This window comes from Phyllostomus discolor, chromosome 1, assembly GCF_004126475.2.
Source record: "Phyllostomus discolor isolate MPI-MPIP mPhyDis1 chromosome 1, mPhyDis1.pri.v3, whole genome shotgun sequence".
Taxonomy (NCBI): domain Eukaryota; kingdom Metazoa; phylum Chordata; class Mammalia; order Chiroptera; family Phyllostomidae; genus Phyllostomus; species Phyllostomus discolor.
In genome coordinates this window covers 107,110,989-107,125,924 of record NC_040903.2, presented here as the reverse complement: position 1 = coordinate 107,125,924, position 14,936 = coordinate 107,110,989, and the positions used below count along the sequence as shown (strand labels likewise).

Below are 14,936 nucleotides of genomic sequence, written 5' to 3'. Positions count from 1 at the left end.
TTCGCAGCCCACACTCAATCCACTGAGCTATGCCAGCCAGGGAGGGGTCTCTATTTTAAAATAACATCATTTTTCATGTAAACCTAAAACAAAAGTACAAAACGTGTAAAAGTAAAAGACTCCGTGCAGGGAAGTGTACGTGTGTGCGTTTGTGTGTGTGTGTGTTTCAGAGTTTTATTCCATTCACTGCCCACATCATTTTTTAGGCATTAAGACATCGCAAAGCTGGCATGATGACTGGATATTGAACTCTGAGACAAACAATATTCAGAACAACTTCTCTGTGCCTTTTGGGGCTTCCTGAGTCAAGCCTGCAGCTACACATCCCAGTGCCTAAGAACGAGGCCTAGAGGAGTTATATGCCCTGTATTTGGAAACCCATAAAACATAGAAGGACCCAAAGTCTTTACCCAAGTCAGTGCAAGTTTGCCAGGCTGAATATTTTTAAACTGTTTCACACAAAGAGCAGGTAAGTCCTGGGGGCATAGCTCTGTGCTCCACAACTTTCTGAATGCTGTGACATGAGTGCAGGTTTATTCTTTGGTGCCATGGTGCAGCTGGCACTGGCTGACATGGCCAAGAGCAGCTGAAGAGAAGAGTCATCTTCAAGGTTCTAGGCACACTAAGTGCTGCACTTACCACTAATGCACATGCAATCCTGGAATTCTTCCTGGCAGCTTATTTCAAGAACAAATCTCCAATATAAGGATAACAGATGTGCCCCTTGGCAGTCGGACTCCAGTTTCTGGGGGAAGTCATTTAAGGGGCATGACAACTATGTAGTCTTTGCATGTGGCCACAATGAACCCCTGCTGGCTGACAAGGATCAGACCTTCATTCGGCATGTGCAGCTCGGCTGGTGCAACAGCATCCTCAGGGACAAGGAAAGAGGAGTTCAATTTCTCACACAGTTTATGAATTTTAATAAACTGATTTGCTGATAAGGTTAAAAAATTTTTAAATGGGTAAAATCAAGATTCTTATTGCACTAAGCTTCCTTGTGGTGCTGGAATGCTCACCTAATTTTATAAGAGAGGTACCAGACAAGCAGACAGTGTGGTTTATAGAAAATTAAATTGAATGAAGAACAAAGATAATGGGATTCCAGAGTCAACACTGCCACCAAAAGAAAGTTAAGGATTTTTTGTAAATGTGTTCTCACTAAGACACTAAGAAACTTAGTTTTAAAAGAGTAGAAGCTGTGGCCATGGCAACAAGACTGCTTGGGCTCTGGGGCTCTGTCCCTGGAACCTGGAGCTCTAAGGCGCCTCTGTCCAATCCATCAGTGTCACCACTCCTAGGGAGAGCAGAGACAGGGCTGAAGAGAGGAGAACGCTGGCACCACCACGCAACTCTCCATGCCACACCAGCTTCCTCAGCCTCTGCAAGGGATGGACTCAGGGTGGAGGGAGAGGAGGACCAAGACAACCAGTTGGAGCCCCATGTTTCAGAGGGCCTGATGCCAAGGAGTAATGAGCCCAGCACTGCCTCTGGAGCTCAGGCATCAAACGCAGCCCCAGGACCTCGGCCACATGGCTTTGAACTTGATCTAGACAGGCCCTTTATCGGTGTGGTTTTTTTGGGGGGGGGGAGTGGACAGAGCTGACAGGCAAGGCAGCTACCCCTCTCCGCACTGAGCGCAGCCTGATTCCTGCAGCCACAGTGAATACTGGACCAATGAATGAATTAAAAACTCTAAGAAACTGCAAAAAAAGTCAAAATACAGGTAGGGGGAGGTTACCAACTGATTAATACGTTTTGAACAAACTATAACAATGTGTTTCTTTTATTTGACAAGTTCTAATTCTTTCCTGTTATGTAGTTAGATAATGTTCTACTACTAAACTAAAATAGGAAATGGAAAACAAATTCTCTTTTAACTGATTAGCTCTCAAGAAACCACTAGGACAACTGAACATCAATAAAGTAAACATTATGGGAATGAGGACACAACCCCCCAAAACACGGTAACAGTGCAAAAGAATGAGCTTTTAGAAGCAAGTTAGAAATACTCAGAATGTGGTTATAATTTCTAAATGCTTCCAATAAGAAAATAAATTTTGTTCTTCCTAAATAACCATTATCACTAACTTCTTTTTTTTTGGATTAGTACAGATAAATGACCACAATTAGCTAAACATTTTATTTGTAACCATAATTAAGTCCAGGAGGTACATGAAAAACAGACTGTCCTCCCTCCTGAATAGTTCTGAAAATAATGTACTTTTTAATTGAAATTTTGCCCTAAAGCTTTTTCTGCTGTCCAAATAATTTCCAAGCTGCATTTCAAATTAAACACCTAAGTTTCCATCTCTCTCCCCTAGATGCTCTTCCTAAATCACAGTATTTTTTAATATGTTTAAATGATAGCAATGCTATACAGTGTTATTTCTCATTGAAAATGGTCATTAACATCACTTCACACCTCAGACAGCATAATAGTAACTGGGCAACAAAACAAAGTATGATCATCATCCACTCAGAGCCTGACAGAAAAGTCCTCCTAGCACTTTATGTCAATCACAGAATAGCCTTCGCAGAAGCACGTGGAGCTACTAAGATAGGAATCTTGCCCGTGTCACATCTCCAATTCCATAACTGCATGTTCTTATATAATGATTACTGTCCTCCTCTCCAAATTTCCATGCATCTCTCATCTTTGATATTGCCTCCTGTGTAGGTAATTATTTTTTTAGATATATAAAAACATTTTATTTTAGTTAAGCAAAGATCTTTATTAATTTATTCCTTAACCTTGATAGCTATCATTCACTTTATAAGTAACGAGGGGAGGTTAAATTGCTTCCAATAAAACAAGACAGTTTTTTACACAGAAAACTTCAGTTTGTACCTAACAGGAATCACACTTTGAACAACCGCCCATTACTCAACCCTTCCTGTGAATCCCCTCACAATGCCCACGACGTACTGTGAGCGATAAGCTGAGAAGCAGGCTCCTAGGGCCAGACCTGTCCTCACCCACTCTGTGCCCAGCATCTGGGAGAGCATATCATAAGCATTCACCATGCATTTACCAAAGAGAGGAGGGATGAATAAATGAAGAAGGTGCCTTCAAAATCTATTGTGCAACTTTCACAAAGCCAGCAATCTTACCAATACAATTCCACAAACTTTAACTGTGTTGTACTCTAAGACATAAACAGTACATGGGCAGTAAAAATGGAAACTTTAAAGACTTCTCTTCAAGCCCACAGGAGCACATCTACACCTGAAAGAAAAACAAAAAACTATGAAAATTCCTCTTTTCTTGTTGCAATCAGTGTACAGACAGGCTTGCAGCCTTAACTTTCTCATTATGCAAGCAGACACAACATAGTTTCACTTTTTGGCCTCCAATCAGTATCAGTACCTGCTAACATCTATGTGAGAGAAATCCTATGACACGACAGCTTTTGAAAATTTTCAACCAAGAAGTGATAAACAGAGGGCTTCTGGCCAAGATGGAGGAGTAGGTAGATACGCTTTGCCCCCATGCACAACCAAAAGAAGGACAACAACAAACTTAAAGACAAACAACCACCAAAACTGCCAGAAAATCAAACTGTATGGATGTCTGACAACCAACGAGTTAAAGAAGAAACATTCATCCAGACTGGCAGGATGGGTGGAGACAGGCAGCCAGGGCAGAGAAGACGTGCAGCAAGGCAGCAGCTGGAGAACCCAGTGGGCAAGGCAATGGCTGGTGGACCAGACAGTCCCTCTGAGGAGCAAGACAGACCACCCAAACTCGGATTACAGTGTGGGGAAATAAGCCACAAAATCTCTGGCTATAAAAATCTGTGGGAATTGCAGTGGGAATTTAGTCTTCAAAAAAAATGAGGAGAGGCTTAGGAACTTCTGGGACAACTTTAAACATTCTAACATCTGAATCACAGGGGTGCCAGAAGGAGAAGAGGAAGAGCAAGAAATGGAAAACATATTTGAACAAAAAAATGAAGGATAAATCCCCTAACCTGGGAAAAGAAATAGACTTCCAGGATGTCCAGGAGATCAGCGAGTCCCAAAGAAGCTGGACCCAAGAAGGCACCACCAAGGCACATCATCATTAAGTTACCCAAAATTATAAAGGGAGAATCTTAAAAGCAGCATGAGAAAAGGAGACAGTTACCTACAAAGCAGTTTGTAGAAGTATCAAAACTATCAACTGATTTCTCAAAATAAACCTTGCAGGCAAGAAGGGGCTGGAAAGAAGTATTCAAAGTCATGAAAGGCAAGGACCTATATCCAAGAAGACTCTATCCAGCAAAGCTTTCATTTAGAATGGAAAGATAGACAAAGTGCTTCTCAGATAAGGTCAAGTTAAAGGAGTTCAGCCCTTATTATATGAAATGTTAAAGGGATTTATCTAAGAAAAAGATAAAAATATGAATAGTAAAATGACAGCAGACTCACAGTTATTAACAACCACACCTAAAACAAAAACAAAAGCAAACTAAGCAAACAACTACAACAGGAACAGAACCACAGAAATGGAAATCACATGGAGGGTTATCAATAGGGTGGGGCAGAGGGGGGAATGGTGGAAAGGGTACAGGGAATAAGAAGCATAAATAGTAGGTAGAAAATAGATAGGGGGAGGTTAAGAATAGTATAGGAAATGGAGAAGCCAAAGAACTTATATGTACAACCCATGGACAGGAACTAAGGGGCAAGGTGGGTGGGGGTAGAATGCTGGTGGGAGAGGGTTGCAGGGCAAAGGGAAATAAAGCAGAGAAACAAATGGGACAACTATAATAGCATAATCAATAAAATATATTAAAAAACTAAAAAAAAAGATGTAACAAACATTTGGCATCCTAGCTTTGCAGTATCTGAAACAGGCTGCTAGGGTGAGAGCATTAACAGCTTCAGTAGTCTAAAATAAAACCTCAAAGAATAAGGTCAAAGTGTAGGGTGCAATGAGCCCCTAATGTTTCATTATTCTTCTCTGTGCACATAGAGATATACCAATCCCAGGTAGAAACTCAGTATGCAAATCACACCTTAAATACTCATGAATATATTTATTTATAAATAGAAACACTTTCTCCATCCTAATATTGCCATGTGGCATGCACATGGGTCTGAGAACTGCATCTGATTTTTATAAACATACCAAAACTTCATGTAATGCTACACAATGTTAAAACACACATGTGAAACCAAGATTAAAAACCTATAAAGCCAAGTTGAAAGCTGCAGAGTGACTGTAATAAATGCAACAATGTTAGGTCCACTTCAAAAGAAATTCTTAAAAGGAACTCCAAAAACTTTCATGAATGTTTTATGGTTTATTTGTTAATATTGATGTATTTTGTCTTAAAACAAATCCAAGAGCTGTTATGAATGCTTCTCTTTTCATGTTGGTGACGCCGTGAGGGGTCACTGATAAGACCAAGAGCACCTGTGATGCTGTGGAATCTAAAGAACACTGTGCAAACCTGGAAATCGAGGTCCCTACAAGTGATGGCTTTAAAGAGGGAAGCCTGGTTATCTCAGACAGCCTATCCTTTAACACTTCCTAGATGGGCTAGATCCCTGCTGCCCTTCAGGGAACAGCCAAGATAATCTTACTATAGTCACTACAAATGAATCCTCCTCAAACATGGCTAAGGAACTGTGTATGTGAAGCACTAAATGGACCAAATACAGCAGATTCCTGAGCTTGTGAGAGTTACAGCCTCCAACAAGTCATGTCTGATGGAGGACTGCACAAGTGTGCAAAGGTGTGTGAGCACTTGCATTTGCACATGGCTTGTAAAGCACAGAAGTCAGTGTAGTGGGAGCTGGGGGCCTGAGCAGAGGAAGAAGCCTAAAGGTGAAATGAAATTCGTTTAAGTTGCTTAAGTGATCAGAAAAAGTTTTGCAAAAACTGAGTGTTTGGGTATGCTCTTAGAAATTATCTTCACAGTCAATTCACTCATTAGTTATGGAGATGTCACCAGCACTCAGGTCAGAAAGCACAAAAGGATACTAAAATGAAAAATAAAAAGGTACAAATCAGCACACTTGATCACACTCTGGAGGAACTCAACACTTACAGCTCAACTTATAAATAAGTAACCACAGCTGCAGCCCACTGACTCAGTGAGGCATTGTCTCCCAGAGTGAAGGGAACCGGGGAAGATAACATGCTCCCGGAAGCACCCTCACAAAAATGAGATTTTTGTCCCAAATGGCAAAAATCAATACAGCCAAAGACTTCCCATGTATTTTGATGGTGGTGGTGGTGGTGGTGGTGGTGGTGGTGGTGGTGGTGGTCTGAGCAGAGAATGACACACACTCTTATGATCAGTCTTTCTATTATGTACTGAGCGCTGCCAATTCCTAGGCACTCCTTCCTAAAAGGGTGTATTCCCAGCTACTCTTCTCTGTTCACACAAGTTCCTCATAAAACAGCTCTACCACCAGCACACAAGGGCCTACAGGTAAAGGAGTAGCCTACACGTACACCAAGAAGGCTGACACAGAGACTCAGTGAAGTCCCTTCCCTGCCCTAGAGCCAGATGTCAGATGTAGACATTTTCCCATCAGGCTCTGGACAGGGCAGCATTCAGACTAAGACCCCATCCTAACTTAGTGTCAAGTTCTCCTCAGCCGAAGCCCAGCATGGTGACAGTCCCCAGGGTACCCTGGAGAGCCTGCCTGGTGTGGGTGACTCAGTAAGTCCTTCCTCAGAACATGTCTGCTCCACGAAGCCCACACACTAGCTGGAACACCTCCAGCTCCTCAGGCTCTAGGACTGGCACGCTGAGATCACCCAACTGGCAAGAATATGTGAAATGATGACACCAACAGCTGCATCTTCTGACTAGAAACAGTGCTAAGAAGTCACTGAAAGCAAAGCCCAGGAGGTTAACATTCGTGAGCAATTTCAATTGTGGAAGAGAAATGGGTTTTAAAAAATGTGTATCATAAAAATTCCTTTAGACCCTTTTCATTCTGGATAATAGGATTTATTAATTTGCTTGTTTGTTTGTTTAGGTTTTCTTTTTTCTTTTCTTGGCAAACAAAGTGGACTAACAGGTCATTTATCTCCTGTTCACATTTTAGATTTCAGCATTCACAGTCATCCTCCTTGCAAAATTCATAAATTCAAACTGAAAACACAATTAATGGTTGGCCCCTAAACAGAAATTCCATGAAGCAGAATCAGTATCTATTCTTGCTTAACAAATAATCCTCACTGCCTATCAGCACCTGGCACACCACACCAGCATTTCTTCCTCATGGTTCTCACTGCATTCCCAAGCAAGCTCGGTGCACATTGCGTGGACACATGCATGACGTCAGGACATGCAGGCCACTTGGCTAGTCCCCTCCACCACTAGCATAGGGAAGCACATGTCAGGCACTATGTGACTGATCTGGGCTGATGGCCAAATAAGCTTTCATACCTTTTTTTTAAATCCTGTTTCCTTAAGGAACAGGTCTCTCTTCATTTCCTTCCAAAGGCAAACACTAGATCCTAAAAAACAGGGAATGCACCTCATTTGAGACATTCTCCTGAATAACCACATGATGTTGAGGCTGGAGATGAGGACAAGACATAATACTAATATGCCAAAATGGCCAGTATCCTTCAGGTAAAGACAATAGTATAGCATGGAAGGATCCAGTAAACAACCTGACATGATATAGCAGAGGTGTCAAACTCATTTTCACCAGGGACCACATCAACCTCACGGTTGCCTACAAAGGGCCGAATGTAATGTCAACTCCTTAATAGTTAAGGAGTAGTTACATTTATACAGTCCTAAATTACAGTCCTCAGCCCTTTGAAGGCAACAGCGAGGCTCAGGTGGCCCCCAGTGAAAATGAGTCTGACACCCCTGTGATACAGTCCACTGACTGTTGTGTGTGCTGTCTGTGGAATGCAGTGTGTCCCACACACCTGGCACAGAGTCTCAAAGTTCTTAGAGAGCCTAAACCTCCACTAGAAGATCCCACATAGAAAAGACAGGCAAATTCTATAGAATGAAACATGCCAGGCTCGCTGCAACCACGTCCAACAAATAGCTAGTTCTTTAGCTGTAACAAGAAACCAATATGCAGGGTAACAAACTGTAAGTGGGTTAAAACCTGGCTTATATAGAGATGTGCATTTCAAATAAAACGTTGGGAGCTAGAGCAAACGGAATGCAGAGCCCAAAGGGCACAAAGACAGAGGTGCTCATTTAAATGGCAAACCTTAGAGCTCTGGCGCTGGAAGGGGACACAGCATGGAAAAATTGTAAAAAGAAGACTTATGCATTTAAAAGAAAAAACTGTGTTAGCAGAGATCACTTTTAAGAAAGAGAAGTTTGAAGGGTCTTATATACAGATTAATCAGGAAAAATGTTATTTTGGCAAGGTTATAAAGACTGCATTTTTAGGAGGAAACAAATTATGTTCAAATGTTAAAATGGAGACAATAATTAGGAGTAGAACGACTTAAGCAAAAAAGCCTCAGTTTCAGATAGTTAAATCGAAAATATCTGATGTCTTTCTAAAGCCCTTAATTCCACTTTGTGATCTCTTAGTCGGCAAACAAATCCTACCAGCCTTTTCCCTCATACATTCCTTCACACATTTTCCTCAGTTCCCTACAGAGATATGTCCGTCATGTTTCAGGACTGAAAAATCATATCTTTTCATCTTTTTCCTTGTTTTGACAAACTTCCCCTCCTCTGAAAAGAAAATGCTCCTACAAAGGAACATGAAAATAGCAAGAACAGCTTGAGAAAATGAACAGAGGTTTGGAAGGGAGACCAAACCTCTCCCTTCCAGAGGGGCCTCACCAACAGAACATCTCTATATGAAAATGTCCATGGAGGGAAGAGATGCGTGGAGATGGAAAAACGTATAAGGAGACAAATGGTAATGAAAAAACTACAAAAAATAATTAATTTTTTTAAAGAAAGTAAATGTGCATGGAGACTGAATTTCTGGCCTGAGCAATCCCACAGCGCCCTCAGACAGCCCTCGGTGTCCCCAGGGAGCGAGGCCTGTGGAGGAAGACTCTGCTCTCTCCATGACATGCTACTTGGAGAGGTGGTTACAGGGCAGAAAAAAGAAAAATCTGGAGGGGACACATTTGTGCCAATGTACACAAATACCCAATTATTACAAGAGGATCCTTATAAATTGTTTCACATCAATACAGATATGGAGTTGGAACAAGTCACACCTTATCTTTATTAGATGCTCTATTATTAAACTTTATAAGAATGTGACTGTGATTACCTGGCCCTACTAAGGATTATGTGAAGACAAACAAATTTGGTGCTAGTAAAATTCTGAAAAACAGAAGTTTCATAAAGATAAGTACACTACTGGCTTCTGGGAAAGGATATGCACATACAAAAAGCAACAACAGCTAACATGCCTAAGGTGACATCATCTTCCAAACACTGGTTTTACCCTCACAACAACCCCCATGCAATAAATCAGTGATTCTCAGCCTTTTTCATCTCATGGTGCGCACACACACTAATTACTAGAAATCTGTGGCACACCAAAAACTGTTTTTGCCAATATGACCAAGAAGTTATAATTTTGATTGATTTACCAAAAAAAAAAAATAATAGTAGTAATTACCTACCCTTTGTGCACCAAACTGACTTTTTAAAAAAATAGGTGCCTATACTTTTACATAAGGATTTCTGGTACCAAGAATTAGCCAATCGGGAGCAACCTTATTAGGTAATGTGACCATTAAGGTACAATTCTATTATATGACCTATATATGACCTATATATTTAATATTCAAGACCAAACATTCAGACCAACTGCTATTGTTGTGTTAGCTACTGTCATTTTTTTATGTGACAATATAAGGGAAAAGTAGTCAGGGACTACATGTTTTAAAAATTCTTGTGCACACCGCTACAATAAACAGTTACCATAATTTTACAGATGCACTGAAAGGTTGAGTAACATGCCCAAGGTCACATAGACAGTAAATAGCCCCAAGGCATTTGAACCTAAACCATTTGAACCCACACTCTGTGCTCTAAGAGTCCAACATGCACTGCCTGATTTTCTACGGAAAAAATATCTATGATTCTCAATGGAAAAAGAAATGTCCCAGAGATTTAAAAAAAAACAGAAATAGACCTCCATGGTTCCACAAGAACTCCTATATTGCTAAATTACTGATATATCAAATTGTTCTCTAAATCCAATCACAAAATCTGTTTACTCCTCTCTTCTCCAATTCTCTCACACCACTCATCTTACTAGTACATGGTAGTCCAAAACTCAACTCTGGCTTTCAAGACCTTCCATTTTATGATTCTTTCCCAGCTATTCTCTAACAAAGACACTCTGCTCTTTTTCAACATATGATGCTCATTCCCACATCCATGCTTTCCGCTAATGTCTAAAACATTTTTTTTAATCCTTGCTTAAGGAAATGTGTATTGATTTCAGAAAGGGGTAGGGGCAGGGAGGAAAAAAGAAAGGGAGAAAAACATTGATGTGGGAGAGAAACACGATCAGTTGCTTCTCATACATGCCCCGACCAGGGACTGAATCCATAACCTGGGGATGTATCCTGACCAGGAATCAAACCCATGACCTTTCAGCTTATGGGATGACACCCAACCAACTGAGCCACACTGACCAGGGCCAATGTCTAAAACATTTTTGACCCTCATCTCTTCTTCCTAAAATTACAGTCTGTCCCTGATTTCTCATACCTATATCCAATTCCCTCTTCTACATGCCAATTGCCTAATAAGTGCTTTAATATCATACTGTATTCTTTCTTATTATGAAAATAGAAGAGCACACGACAAATGCTTTCTCTGAGCCTAACACTCCACGCAGCAATTGTTCAGCTCTAGTTTGAACAATACTTAACCTTCAAACCTGTTTAACAAAACAACTATTTCCCTTATATAATCAAGGGATTTTTTTTTCATGTTTTAAAATGCTCATTCTGCAATCTCACCTATGTTGGCTGTTAGTAAAATTAACTTTTTATCAACCATTACCAACTTCTAAAATGTGGAGTTTGAATTTATGTGAGTATCTCTTCTAGGCCCACCTGTTTAACTTTTTGACACTGCACTGTATTTGTCTATGAATCTTTCCAACATTATTAGTTCACATCAGTTTTTTTTTATCTGTAAAAAGTACAGCAGGCACTGCCCTCAGCTGTGTTTGTCCTAAGCACACAGAACAGAACTGGGGAAGGGTTAGGGTTAAGGTTGTGTAGGATAGCACTACAGAACTTGTAAAAGATGAGGAAATTCAGAAGACTATGATTAGTCTCATTTCTTAAAGCCACTATGTGCTGTATTACTAAGAACCTTAGGAATGACAATTCAGAGAGCAGATACAAGGGGGAGCCAGTGCGTCCATCTTGAAGTTACTGGAGACTAGGAAATTTGGTATAAAAACCAAGACTTTAACAGAAGCATTAAATTCCAATAAGGCAAACCACAAGAACTGGAATGAACAAAGATGAAGAGTAACGAGAGAAGCAGTGAGAGAAGGCAGTAAAGAATAAGAGATCCAGACATTCCCGACACTCCTCAAAACTGAATTCAAAAACCAAAAGCATTTTTTATTGTAATCTTCAATGCACACTCAAAAACAGATACCTGAGATGGATGGCTTGAAAACAGTTCTCTCACATGGTACAAAAAATGTTAAAACTTTATAATATAAATTTGAAACTGAAGAAACATGTAAAAAACAAGAGCATTTTCTGTTAAATACCCACCCTTCGTCCCCACATGTTAAGAGTGATTATAAATCCATTCTCTACTCTCTAATATGATATATCTCTAGGCCTCTTCTGTCTCATTTAATTTTTAACCTTCCAAAAACAAAATCTGGAACACATTTCATTCCTGTATTTCCTTAAAGTTCCAGAAAAGTGATCCTAATTCCAGGAAATGTTATATAATAAATATATTCGGTAAAAAATTAAATATTGCTACTAAAAGATGTAAGTATGCATGCTCAAGTCTTCATACTATTGAAGCATGTTAATTAAAACTTGGCACAGTTGATAAAAATCAGGGAACAAATGAAAAGGAATATGACATCTATTTTATATTGAGTGTAACATTATAACCTCTTTTTATAAAGATGTTCCAAAGAAGACATGAGCACTTGCCTGTAAATCACTTTAATCATCATCATTCACTACAAAAGTACCAATCCGTCAAAATCCAAAGGGATTTGCTTATTATTATTCTTTTAGAAAGCTCACCAGGTATTTCCAAATGCTTCCTAATGGCAATAATTAAACATCTGGTAATGGTGACCTACCTGTGGCTGCTGAACTTCCTTGGGTAGTCTTTTCCATCAATTAAGGACATGCTGGGAACTGAGAGAACATACATCATCAATAGTCAACAGCCAGGAGAAGTCAGCCAATGACAGGAGCTCCCTGCTGTCCTGACTGCTATGTGTACTGACACCTTGTTAGTACTCTCAGATTGGAGAACAGATGTTACATGATAACGGCAAGGGCACCAAGCTAATGCTGCATGCAAGCTGGATCAGTATGTTGCAAGAAAACAGTCTTTTATTAAACAATTAAAAATTGTGGTGGAGGGGGCATGCGAAGGTGGCGCAAGTGGTCACACTGTACTCTGTAAGGAATTATGTCCTGATGCAAACTTTGACCCCAAGCTTTTGCAAATAATGACAGGTCTTTCAGATCCTTGGCAGCAGAACAAGCAACAGAAGACCACAAAAGTGCATACTTTCAAGCAGCACCTCATAGCTTCTTCAATTTGGGGGTAAGAGGGACAGAAAGGGAGGTATTAAGACACAGAGGGTTGTGGTTGTTTGAAATTCATTTGGTAACGAAAGAACTTTTGTCAAAAAAAAACCCACGCCAACTTTGATCTCATCTGAATCAACTGCTATCCATTTATTCTAATTAGATCAGCATCTTTCCCAAAAGCCACAGATTTTATTTATTAGTACATTGTGGCTACCTCTTCCTTTCAGCTTCATTTACCTTTTTCAGGATCAGTAAAGGAAGAGGCACCATTTCAATTTTTTAAAAGATTGTTTGGATTTTATACCCTTTGGTAAGTATGTGAAAATGTGAAACTGATTAACAGCTAGATAGCAGTTTAAATTAACAATGTTACTATGAATAAATTTACCAAAATGATTTTATTACCTGATTTGCTTAATCCTAAATATCACTTAATATATACCCAAAATACAGTCCAGATCCAGGGAGGCAAACAGAAATCACGACAGTGAATTGAACATAAGGACGTATGTAAACAAGTGTATTACTGAGGCATTAATGATTGTTTTTTAATCCCTAGCATGTATATTCATATGGTATGTACTAATTATGTGGTTAACCTAGCAGCAAAAAGCTGCTACTGACTTCAGTTATTATTGATTCCCAAGACAATATAAATTATCTAAGCATCTCAATTTCTCTGTGCTCCTTGTCAAAGCTTAACAGTTAATTCAGGCTCTAGGTGGCACTACAGCAATGGCTCAAGAATCAATACACTACTAGATAACTGAGGTCTTTCCAGTTTACCTCCTGCTGTCCCCTGAAGGCATCCTCACTTGTCCTACTTCTGCCTCTGGGTTTGATCACCTTCCCTGATCCTTAAAAGCATAATGGGGGAAAGTAGGGCACAAACACATAATATGGGATTGATGGTTCTAAAAACTAAATGCAACTTTTAATTCAGACCTTGTTTGGACCTAATTGGAAGCCAAATTTGTATACAAAACCTTGATTTGCATACCAAATTCTCCACCCTCAAGAAAAAAATATTCCAGATCTTTCAGTATCCTTCCAAATGTAACTATAAATACCTTAGTCCATAACATGATTATTGACAAACAGGCTGAGAAACTGTTTTAAATTCAGGAAAAAAGTAAAAACATTTAAAATATTGTTAAAGTAATGCTGATAGGTCAGACATAAGTCTACCGCTTCTAAACAAAGGACTGCATCCCAAAAATCATTCTGTAGTGCTTCACAAAACGCATTTATCAATGTCCAGGCAACCCAGAGGCTGCAGTGAGAAGGACAGTGCCTCACTCTACAATGGCAGTTGGTATGGCTACACCAACAGCAGCACAAAAATGGAGGGCTACAGCATTGTTACTTCATTCATCACCGAGCCATGAAAATATTATGCAAAAAAAAGAGAGATTTTAATTTGACAGCCTTTGCATTGAGAAATGCATAAGGATTTAAGATGATTTTGCACCTAGCCAAATTTGAGAAAGATTTGCAGAAGGTGAATGTAAGCATTAAAGGACTCATAAATACATGTGTGGCATGGGACAAACACAAGGTACTTTCTAGCCCAGTCCAACTAGATGAGCCCAAAGACTAACAGCTGAATGTCCTGCTTATGTGGGCTTGGGCTTGGTAAATTAAAATATAAATATCAGCTACCAGGGCTAATGTTACTCTTAAATTCCACAAGACATACTAATTATACTATTATAATTCTGTTTAAAGTAATGTATCGTAATAAGCTCTATTGTCATTTGTGCAGCCTGAGAGACAAAACACCTGCTGTTTAATGTTCTAGTGCTCACTCATATAGAAGAGAGTGAGGAACAAAGATTTTCTGAAAACCAAGGAAGGAAGGAGATACACAGTACATCAATGTTGTCATGTGTCTTCTCCATCCTTTAATTTCCTGGAGAGATTAGTGATGGGAATACATATTCCTTAGATGGTCCAAATGATTAAGATGGGAAGATCAATTTAAGAGTAATTGCTGCTTGTTCATAGATAAAAAGATCTGGCTAGATGACTCAGTTGGTTGGAGCAATCACCAGAAGGTTGCAGGTTCGATCCCTGGTTGGGGCACACACAGGAGACAACTGATCAATGTCTCTGTCTCTGTCTCTGTCTCTCCCTTTCCCTCTCCCTCTCTCTTCTCTCTTTCTCTGAGTTAAATCAATAAAAACATATTCTTAGGTGAGGATTT

At 39.7% G+C, this 14,936-nt stretch overlaps 1 protein-coding gene and 1 long non-coding RNA gene across 26 annotated transcripts in view; one reads left to right on the top strand and one right to left on the bottom strand.

Moving 5' to 3' along the window:
* Positions 1–14,936, bottom strand: part of PARD3 (par-3 family cell polarity regulator) — a 689,179-nt gene that overhangs the window by 563,845 nt on the left and 110,398 nt on the right. The gene's annotated exons all lie outside the window — the stretch shown is intronic.
* On the top strand, positions 5,660–9,549 carry LOC118498924. The gene is made up of 2 exons (XR_004901418.1): positions 5,660–7,523; positions 9,034–9,549. It is a non-coding gene; the product is annotated as an uncharacterized LOC118498924 (long non-coding RNA).